Below are 11,603 nucleotides of genomic sequence, written 5' to 3' on the forward strand. Positions count from 1 at the left end.
GCTCTAAACACAAGAGATCCACAAGTTAAATTTAAAGAACTGTTGCAAATATCGTTCTAAACCAAAGAAAAATATCAGAAGCACAATTGGAAAAAATACATTTAATAATAAATTTGGCAGGAGAGGTTATGTATGTTTGTCCAAAGTACTTGACACATAGTACATTCTCTATAAGCATTTGCTGAACGAATATAGGATTTTTACCATGTATGCAGAAATAAGTTGGAGAAATGAGGATGGCCAGGAGTTGGAGGAAGCTGAGTCATTTCCTCTTTCCCCTGCGTAAAGCAGAAAATGCAGGAGGGTAAGTGGTGGAACTTTCTGTTCCTTTTATGCCTTGTTCTTTCAAAGTGAAAGTCAAGTTCATTATTTCCAAGTGATTAATATTGTAAGCTCAAAGGGGCTTGGTCACATTCTCTGAATGAATAACTGAGGTCATGCATTTAGGAAGTGTAGAGCACTCTCAGAGCAGACAGGTACCTCTTGCCATATAAAAACAGTGCTGTCTCGGCGGGGAGGAGGCTGCTTCAAGATGAAGGTGAACATCTCTTTCCCAGCTATTGGCTGCCAGAAACTCATTGAAGTGGACGATGGATACAAACCTCATACCTGTTATGAGAAGCATATGGCCACAGACGCTGCTGCTGCTGCTCTGGGTGAAGAATGGAAGGGTTACATGGCCTGAATCAGTGGTGGCGATGACAGGGTAGGCTTCCCCATGAAGCAGGCGGTCCAGACCCACAGCTGTGTCCACCTGCTGCTGAGTGAGGGGTGCTCCTGCTACAGACCAGGGAGGACCGGAGAAAGAAAGTGCAGAGCTGTTCAGGGTTGCCTTGTGGATGCCAGTCTCAGTGCTCTCAACTTGGTCATTGTGAAAAAGGGGAGAAGGACCTTCCTGGCTTACTGATACTACTACGCCTTCTCACGGGGAGTCCAAAAGAGCTAGGAGAATCCACAAACTCTTCAGTCTCTCTAAGGATGATGCCCACCAGTATGTTGTGAGCAAGCCCCTAAATAAAGAAGGTGAGTAACCTAGAACCAAAGCAGCCAAGACTCGGCATCTTGTTACTCCATACATCTTCCAACACAAACATCGGCGTATGGCTCTGAAGAAACAGCGTACTACGGAAAATAAGAGGCTGCAGAGTAGGCTAAACGTTTGGCCTTGAGAATGAAGGAAGCTAAAGAAAAATACCAGGAACAGATGGCTGAGAGGTGGAGGCTGTCCGCTCTGAGAACTTCTACCTCTAAGTCTGAGTCCAGTCAAGGATGAGATTTTCTAAGTTTAACAAATAAGATCAGACATTAAAAATGTGTCTTCCTGGGTTTCTCGCTGTCAGCCAGGAAATTTTTCACATTGTTCCTCTGGATTTATATGATTCACTGAACTAAGTTAGCTAGAGCTTTCATTTGTAGAGAATTGATTGCAGATTGATTCACAACCATAATTCTTTTAAGGCAACCACTTAACAATGAGTCACAAAGTTGGCTTTTATAGGTGTCTGTATCTCTAGCTCACTCATTGCTGAGCAGTGCTATTTCTTCGTAGAAACAGTTCACTTTGAGGTTATGGGGACTTTATCCAACAATTGATAGTGGTTTGTGTTTATAAACAACTCCAAAATTGTTTGAGTCCAGCCGCTGCAGAGTGACGGAAAAATTAGTGAGGACTATGTGTATAGTTTGTCCCAGGGAAGACAGGAAAATTTTTTCTGGAGATGACTGATTTCAGAATCATTTGGTCACAAACCCCAGTGGCTGAAGGATTTTTTTTACCTTTGGGTTTATTATTATTCACACATATTGGATCATCTTTCAGATAATATGAAGTTGTTCCCTGATTTGAGGGTGAAGTCTAGGGAAAGTCATTATCTTTGTTCTAGGAAAGAAGCTTCAGGAGGGTGTACAATTCACCTGCCTCCTGAATTGGAGCTTGGTCCAGAATGAATGTGGCAGTGGGTTGGGGATTTCCTGGGAATTTCTTTGCTTTGCTTGAGATGTGCCAGAGATGTACAACCCTGTTCTTTGTTTTCTATTCTCTATTATATCCAGAGAACATTTAACTCTCTGTTTGAAGAAGGCTAAGGCTGGATTATTTTTGCCTGAAGATTATTGACTTTGTGAGTTATCAGGGGGTAAATTTTACAACACTTTTCCTGAATATAAATGTTATGTATACGTTGCAAGTGTGTTTTTATATATGCATACATGCATATGTATATACATATATAGTGTTTCAAAGCTAAATTCCATATTTTTATATTACCTATTTCTTTATTGTCAGTGCCTTTATGAAGTCAATAATCTTGACTTTATTACTATTACTTAATAGAAACAAAGGCAGGAAACAAAATCATCTTTTAAAAATATTTTAAATGACAAACTCTTATCTCCTAGCATCTGTGTAATTTTCTCAATAATCATGATTTCTTATCTCCTAGCATCTGTGTAATTTTCTCAATAATCGTGGATCGTAATGACCCAGTAGTTTGCAGAATATTTCCACCCACATATGTGTTCAGGTACTATATATGTATATATATATACATATATATTTGAAAAATCACTTGATTTGATTCTATCACATAATATCCAAAAGACTTGGGACACCTGGGTGGCTCAGCGGTTGCTGAGCCGAAAGTAGGGTGTGATCCCAGGGTCCTAGGATCGAGTCCCACATTGCGCCCCCTGCGAGGAGCCCATTTCTCCTTCTGCCTATGTCTCTACTTCTCTCTGTCTCTCATGAATAAACAAATAAATCTTAAAAAAAAATCCAAAAGTCTTAATTTGTCATGTGTTCCCAGTCCTACTGTTAGTAAAGAGCTCCTGTAATTGCAGGGTTGCTAAAGGAAGAATGGTAGTTTAGGTCACTAGTTTTCAAATTCATTCATTCACTTGTTTTGTCTGTTTCTTTGTTCATTCATTCAGTAGGAGGGAGAAAATAAAATTATATATATGAATACAGACACACACATACACACTCACACACATATATAATTTAAGGGAGATTGAATTTGCCAGCTCACTGCAGTCTTCTGATGTGTGTTAGGGTGCTTGGTGGTGGATGGGGTGTAGGGGATAAGGAGATTTTCATAGAAAGGTAAGAGAGAGAAGAATCAATATTTGGGGGCAGCTTTGGAGTTTGGAGAAAGGATTTTAGGAAATGTTGCTATGGGTCTGTGTTGGCTACCCTTTGGCATTCTTGTAGAGATACCATTAGATATCTATTTTTGGCTACTGGGAAGGGTTTCCTGGAACAAGAGCTTGCACAGAGAGTGAATGTGTGTGCTAGATGCTGATGATACAATGGTGGCCATAAAGCACATGCTCTCTGCTCTCATGAACTTACATACTAGCAGAGGAGCTGGCATGAATCAATATCCATCAAATATCATTCATTCATTCATTTATCAATTATTATTTTTAAAAAAGATTCTATTTTTTTATTTGAGAGAGAGAGAGAGAGAGAGAGATAGTGAGAGAGATGGCAAGAGAGAGCATGAGCAGGGGAGAGAGGGAGAAGCAGACTCCCCACTGAGCAGGGAGTCTGACAAGAGGCTCAATCCCAGGACTCTGGGGATCATGACCTGAGCTGAAGGCAGATGCTTAACCACCTGAGCCACCCAGGCACCCCCATCAACTATTTTTTTAAAGCACCTATACAATGTTCCAGGCTGTTTTAGGTCCTTGGGATTCTGATTCATCAGTAAAACAAGAAACAAGACAATACTATTCCTGCATGTGGTGGCTTTATAATGTGCCAACCTATCTTTTTTTTTTTTTTTTTTTTTTGGCCTTGAATAGAAAACTATTTATTTGGGGAGAGTTTTAGTTTTTTGTTGTTGCTGTTTTGTTTTGCTTTTCTTTTTTAACATTAAAAATTTTTTTTTTGGTTTTTATTGAAGTTCGATTTGCCAACATATATTATAACACCCAGTGCTCATCCCATCAAGTCCCCTCAGTGCCCATCACTCAGTTACCCCATTCCCCCTCCGCAACCCTTTGTTTGTTTCCCAGAGTTAGGAATCTCTCATGGTTTATCTCCCTTTAATTTTTCCCGCTCAGTTTCCCTCCTTTCCCTTATTTCCCTTTCACTATTTCTTATATTCCACGTATGAGTGAAACCCTATGATGATTTTCCTTCTCCAATGGACTATACAAATCAAAACCACAATGAGATACCACCTCACATCAATGAGAATAGCGAAAATTAACAAGACAGGAAACAACACATGTTGGAGAGGATGTGGAGAAGGGGGAACCCTCTTGCACTGTTGGTGGGAATGTAAACTGGTGCAGACACTGGAAAACAGTGTGGAGATTCCTCAAGAAGTTAAAAATAGAGCTACCCTATGACCCAGCAATTGCACTACTAAGTATTTACCCCAAAGATACTGATGTAGTGAAATGCCAGGACACCTACATCCCAATGTTCATAGCAGCAATGTCCACATAGCAGCAGTTGTCCTTCCAAACTGTGGAAGGAGCCACGATGTCCTTCGACAGATGAATGAATAAAGAAGATGTGGTCTATATATACAATGGAATATTACTCATTCCTCAGAAAGGGCAAATATCTACCATTTGCTTCGACATGGATGGAACTGGAGGGTATTATGCTGAGTGAAATACATCAATCAGAGGACAATCATCATATGGTTTCACTCATATGTGCCAACCTATCTAGGCCAGAACTACATTTCCCAGAATTTTCTCTGGGTTAGGCATGGGCATAGGAGAAATATGCATAAGATCTGAAAAGCAGGAGTGAAGCTGCAGTCATTAACCTCTGAAGGACATTGCAGGGCTCCAGGCACTGCTATAGCTCATGCATGTTGGAGCTCATCTGCTGCATCACCTTCCTAGCGTGCTAGTGGACGACCTCTGGGTCCTGCTGGGTATCCTCCTCCTGCTTCTCTGTGGCCTGAGCCCAATGTGGTGCAACTTATGGCAAGTGGGCCCACTTCTCCTGCAGATTCCTACAGCACTGAGTTTGAGTCAGTGAGTGACAGATGTAGGTTCAGTTTGCATGTATTTGCCTCCTTGTGAATTCCACGTTGCCCCCGTTCTCATGCACATCCAGGATTTTCTCCTGAATCAGTGACTCGTGGTGACTCCAGGCTCCAACCAGAAGGAGAGGCAGTAGCTTACACAGTTGCCCCACTTGCTTTCACAACTGCCTAACAACAAATCCCTAGAATAAATCCCATTCTCTATTTCTTGTAGTGGTTCTGCTGCTCTGATTGAACCCTGACAGATACTCTGTACTTGTTCACTTTACATTCTGGGTAGACAGTAAATGGCTTAATAAATAAATTGTAAAGTATGCTTAAGAGTGAAAGGTACTATGGAAAGAAAATCAGAGAAGGGAACTGGAGAGGGAAAGAGTAAGGGTGATATAGGGTACCGTGGGGGTGGGGGTAAGGAGGCAGGTGCTCTATTAAATAGGGCATCCCAGTGAACCTTATTGAGAAGGTAAGATTTGTACAAAGGCTTGAACAAGGTGAGGGGGTAGCCAAAGGAAAAGCTTGGAGGGCAGAAGGGACATAGAACCCACTCCCTAAAGCAGGAGAGTGCCCGGAGCATTCCAGCAACTTCAGGGAGCCAGTGTGACTGGAAAGGAGAGAGAGGAGGAGTACAGGAAGATATCAGGCTAAAACTGCATCGGGGGTCTGATTTGTACAGCAGGGGTTAGCATATATCAGCATGCAGACCAAATCTAGCCCCTCTGCTTGTTTTTGTACATCATCTTATTGGCAAATGGCCATGCTTGTTCATTTACACATCATCTAAGGCTGCTTTCTGGCTACCACTGCAGAGTTGAATAGTTGTGACAGAGACCATATGGCCTACACAGCCTGAAATATTTACTAAAAAATTGCTGACCCCTGATGTAGCAGCTCAGAGATTTTGGCTTTTACTCTGAATGAAATGGGACCCATCTCTGGGTTGTGGGCAAAGGAGGACCACGTTCTGGTTTATCTTATACAAGAATCATTCATATTGCTATATTGAAAGCAGATTGAGGGTAGAAGCAGGGAGACCTACTAGGAAGCTCTCATGACATCCAAGCAGGAGAGGATGCTGGCTTGGGCCAGAATGGCAGTGGGGGAGGTAGTCAGATTCTGATTCTCTTTTGGAGCTTAAGCCAAACTGACAGAATGGATTTGGGTGTGGGAAAGTAAGGGAGTCAACAAATGTACAATTATAACCTATCATAAGTGCTAGTATGAAAGGTTTCCTCAGAGGTGCCTCAGGGACCAGTGGGATGGGAGCAATGCCAATCTCCCCACCCAATGGAGCAGGGCTGCTTTGTCTGTTTTGTGTATTGGGCTTTCCACTAATAGGGTTGTTCTCAACCTTGGCTGCATGTTAGAATCATCTGGGGAGTTTTACAAGGTACTGATGCGTGGGTCCCACCCCCAAATTCTTATTTAATTGGTTTGAGTTTTGAACTGAGCATTAGGATTCATAAAAGCTCCCCAGATGATTCTTTCATCAGGCATAGTTGAGAACCACTGCTCTAATATTTTCTTTGAATAAACTTCCCATGCCTTCAGATGATGGAAAAGGACTGGTTTGGGACCTAGGAGTGTGTGGTGGAATTTGTCTTTTTAATTTTCATCTTTTTAGCACTTAGCACATTCATAATACCACCTTAATTTCCTTGGAAGGAATTTCTTCTCCCACTTGTTCATAGCCCTGGTAGAAACAGTGCCTGTCTCCCTCTGATCAAAGTGAACTTCCTGGATCTCTTCTCTCCCTTTTGTGATGCAGCCAAATGGCAGCTGTTTGACTTGAATCCAACCAGTTGGACACATGGGTATCAGAGGTGGTTGCAGGTGATTTGTTGTAGCACTGACCAAAATGCTAGCACAGTACTGTCTAGGATTTTCCACCATGAAATGATTGCTAAGTTTTCTTCCCAGCATCTTGACTCTCAGAGCTCCCTTGGTTCTTTCAATCCATTCCCAAGCCTGATGCCCTGGTCTCTGGTACCCTGTCATTCTCCTTCCCACTACCTTATATCATGTTGATAAATTCCCTATTGCTTAAGTTAGTTTTTGCTTGTAGTCAGGAACCTTATGGGTACAGAATGCCTGGGTGGCATTCTTTGCTCTATTTGTATCATGACATTATTCCGCTCTATTCATTTGGCAACTGAACACTGTGATTTCTTTGTTGGAAAAGAGCAAACAAGAATAACAATCTATTGAACTATGCTTACTCAATAGGGAACACACAAATATGAGTTGGTGCCAGGTCCTTTGGCGGTTATAATAATCATTTATAAAACTAGCATAGCTATCAATAATAACAACAATTTATTAATTATCTATTTCTCGAAAGTACAAGATTTGATTTAATATTTCTACAGATGCAAGTCTTTGGTTGAAATGCAATATATGAAAAATCATCAAAACGGTGAGCAAAACACGCTCCTAATCCTGGGGAGGAATATGTGTCAGTTTGGGCCCTGTAGCAAGTAGATACCAAGACAGAATTAGAAATGCATGAGGTTCCATGTAGGAAATATCTATGGAAGATAAGGGACAGAGGTCATAGGACCAGTTAGAATCTTCAGATCATGCTGCACGTGTGACACTTGTAGAAGGAGAAGGTGGAGGAAGAAGGATCTGGAGAAAAAACCTGGGATTGCAATGTAGCTCTGAGAAGGTCTAGATCAGGCTGGTGGGAAACTTCAGAGCAAAGATTGCCAGGGAGAGGAAGCTTGTGTTGGCCAGGAAGCCCTGGCTCTAGTGGTCCTGTGGTGCTCAGTCATTGGCTGGGAGCAACCTGGGAAGGGCCTGGCCTCAGTGTGAATGCTGGGACAGATCTCAGAGATATAGCTAAAGGTGGCCAACTAACCACATTCCTTGCAGCAAGTTCTCTCTTGAAAGATTTGAAGTGTGTACTTCCACAGAGATCACAGAAAACCATAGGAGGCAAGGGAGAATTTTTGCCTTTCAAAATCGAATTTCTTCCCCTACCTGCCCTGACCATTATTCAAGACCACATACTACGGAGTGAGAACCAAATAAATGCAAGGAAGTTTATTATAGTTTTTATGTGAGCTTTAGTAGGGAGTCTTTCAATCTGTTGTTTGAGGAGAGTGAATCATTATGAAAAAATAATGCTTTTTCTTTATCCTGGAATGGGTTAGAGGTGGGCTGCTGGGCAGAAAAGCAAGCATTAGGGTAAATGGGTAAGGGTAAACACATTTTGGGAGATTCTATCCATTCATTCTTACTCATTCACACTCTGTTCTTTCTGTTTTCTCTTTTTCTCATTCACCATCTTTTGCTCCTTCTCTATTGAATCTTTCCTATCACTATATAAACATATTCTTACAAAGTGTCCCCTTGTCTCAAATTCCTTCAAACCACCCTCCCATTATTCCACACCTATTCATGGCCAAACACGCCAGCTTTCTCATCTTTTGCACCACTCAGTCCTTACTCGGACCCCACCTTCACAGCCCCCTTAAACATTACAGTTGTCGGGGCATCCATGACTTCCATGGAGCAAGATCAGTGGCTAGTTTTCCATTCTTGCCTTGTGTGACCTTAGTAGCACCCAACTTTTGACACCTCCTTGTTTTTGGAATGCTTAGCTTTCTTGGTTTCCCACTCTCCTGGTTTTTTTTCCCCCCTTTCTCTGGCTATTCCTTTTCTATATCATCAATTGACTCCTCCTCTTGAACCAAATCTAAATGTTGGACTTTGTCTGGATTTGGTCTGAACTGAGTTCTCTCTCTTTCCCTGTTCCTTGGTCAGGGTGCTATGGCCATTTTGGGCAAGGCAGTTCTTCCACAAAATGACCCTGAAAAGAGGAATTTATGCAAGGGGTTTATTAAGAAAGGCTTCCCAGGAAAAGTGGAAAGAGTATGGGGGAAGTAGGGTAGGGAAGGAAAGACACCAATACAGTGATATTTCAGACCAAATTCCAGCCTCAGTTTGATCTCCAGAGAAGCTCTAAGCATAAATTTTACCTTAAGGTTGTCCTGGCTTGAGACAGGGAGCTGGGTATTCATATTCCTACTTCTATCAGTCATTGGCTAAGGACTGCTCTGTGTGTGTATGTGCGTGTACACATGTATGTCAGGCACAAGTATTTGATACGAGTGGATCATATATGAACTCCCAAGCATTTTCAATTGCCTGTGTTGGCAGCCAGGGCAGTCCAGTAGCTCAAAAGAAATCACTGAAGAAAGATGCAGGCACCAGCTTTTGGAAAACCTCCCAGAGGCTGGGGGATGGATGCTCAGAGTGGTAAGGAGGATTCCAGGAGATCAGAGTGGAGTGGATACAGTATTGTTACAATTGGATATGGATGGAATGGGGTGTGTGGAGGCTGAGTGTAAGGAACAGAAGAAGGGAGGATGGGTCTGATCTGAATCCCATTCATAAGAGAGGCCCCTTACAGATCTGTTTTGTGGAAAATTCTCAGGTGAGTAGCTAAGAGAAGGCTATATATGAGTTACAATGTGTGCTCATATGTGCTGTGTTGGTAGAGGCCTGCTTCCAAACTGTGGGTCCAGAAATCACTGTCTGGGGTCACCTATCCACCTGGTTTGTACTGAGGCCTGGACTCCAAATGCCCTTCATTGTACATTTCTTGTCTCCTCCTAGGACTGCTCCAAGCCTCTCCTGAACATAACAAGATCTCTTGTGGAGGGAGATGTAGGCATTCTCCATTAGGAATGAACAGGAATGTCTATATTGCTGTGTCTTTCAGAGTGAGTTTTATAATGAAGAAAACCACTAATTTGATAATTTTATTTATTTATTTATTTTTAAAAATTCTATTTATTTATTCATGAGAGACAGAGAGAGAGAGAGAGAGAGAGAGAGAGAGGCAGAGACACAGGCAGAGGAAGAAGCAGGTCCATGCAGGGAGTGTGATGTGGGACTCGATCCCGGGTCTCCAGGATCACGCCTTGGGCTGAAGGCGGGCACTAAACCTCTAAGCCACCCAGGGATTCCCATTAATTTGATAATTTTAAAAGGACTGAAGAAATTTTCCTGTTAAAAGTTAGGAAATTGTTTAATAAACACACTTGTAACTTTTTTTTAAAAAAGATTTTCTTTATTTATTTGAGAGAGAAAGAGAGAGAAGAGGAAGGGAGAGAAGGAGAGGGAGAAGCAGACTCCCTGCTGAGCAGAGAGCTGTGCATGGCGCTTAATCCCAGGACTCGGAGATTACAACCTTAGCTAAAGGTAGACAACTGAATGAACCACCCAGGCGCCCCCAACATACTAGTAAGTTTTAAAGGAACATTGTATACAGACTGCATGTAGGTATGCTGTAAACTGGGAATTGTGGAAACTGGATGCTTCATTATGTGGAAATATTGAAAAATAGAGAATGCTAACATTCAATTCTAACACCCAAAGGCAACTGGTTTTAACATTTTGATTTATTTCTTTTAATATTTTTCCATTTGTATTTTTCACATAATGCTTTTCCCATTTAATGTTATAATAGAAGGCCTTGTATATGCTATTGAATATTCTTGGAAAACATTATTTGGAGTTAACTACACAATGTGTACATACACATCTTGCTTTTTTCAACATTTTCCTGACTATTGGACCGAAAGTTTTTTATAATTCTTTTTTGTAAATACCACTGCAATGAATGATATCATAAAAATATGTGTGTGCCTAGATCAATGGAAAGGAATAGAGAACCCAGAAATGGATCCTCAACTCTATGGTCAACTAATATTTGACAAAGCAGGAAAGAATATTCACTGGAAAAAGGACAGTCCTTTCAATAAGTGGTGTTGGGAAAATTGGACAGCCACATGTAGAAGAATGAAACTGGACAAATCTCTTACACCATACACAAAGATAAACTCAAAATGGTTCAGAGATCTAAATGTGAGACAAGAATCCATCAAAATACTAGAGAACACAGGCAACAACCTTTTTGAACTTGGCCACAGCACCTTCTTGCTAGACACATCTATGAAGGCAAGGGAAACAAAAGCAAAAATGAACTATTGGGATTTCATCAAGATAAAAAAACTTCTGTATACTGAAGGAAATAATCAACAAAACTAAAAGACAACCTACAGGATGGGAGAAGATATTCGCAAATGACATATCAGATAAAGGGCTAGTATCCAAGATCTATAAAGAAGAAACAAACAATCCAGTCATGAAATGGGCAGAAGACATGAACAGAAATTTCTCCAAATAAGACGTACATGTGGCCAAAAAGCACGTGCATAAATGCTCCATATCACTTGCCATCAGGGAAATACAAATCAAAGGCACAAAGAGATACCATTTCACACAAGTGAGAATGGCGAAAATCAACAAGGCAGGAAACAACAAATGTTGTTGGAGAGGATGTGGAGAAAGGGGAACCCTCTTGTACTGTTGGTGGGAATGTGAGCTGGTACAGCCACTCTGGAAAACAGTGTGGAGGTTCCTCAAGAAGTTAAAAATAGAGCTACCCTATTACCCAGCAATTGCACTGCTGGGGATTTACCCCAAAGATACTGAGGTAGTGAAATGCCAGGACGCCTGCACCCCAATGCTCATAGCAACAATGTCCATAATAGCCAAACTATGGAAGGAGCCACAATGTCC

General features: G+C 41.5%; 1 pseudogene; it reads left to right on the top strand.

The window, feature by feature from the left end:
* Positions 1 to 397: 397 nt before the first annotated feature.
* Positions 398 to 3,858, top strand: LOC112661204 (40S ribosomal protein S6-like; annotated as a pseudogene).
* The last annotated feature ends 7,745 nt before the right edge of the window (positions 3,859 to 11,603 follow it).

This window comes from Canis lupus, chromosome 9 (genome assembly GCF_003254725.2).
Source record: "Canis lupus dingo isolate Sandy chromosome 9, ASM325472v2, whole genome shotgun sequence".
NCBI classification, from domain to species: domain Eukaryota; kingdom Metazoa; phylum Chordata; class Mammalia; order Carnivora; family Canidae; genus Canis; species Canis lupus.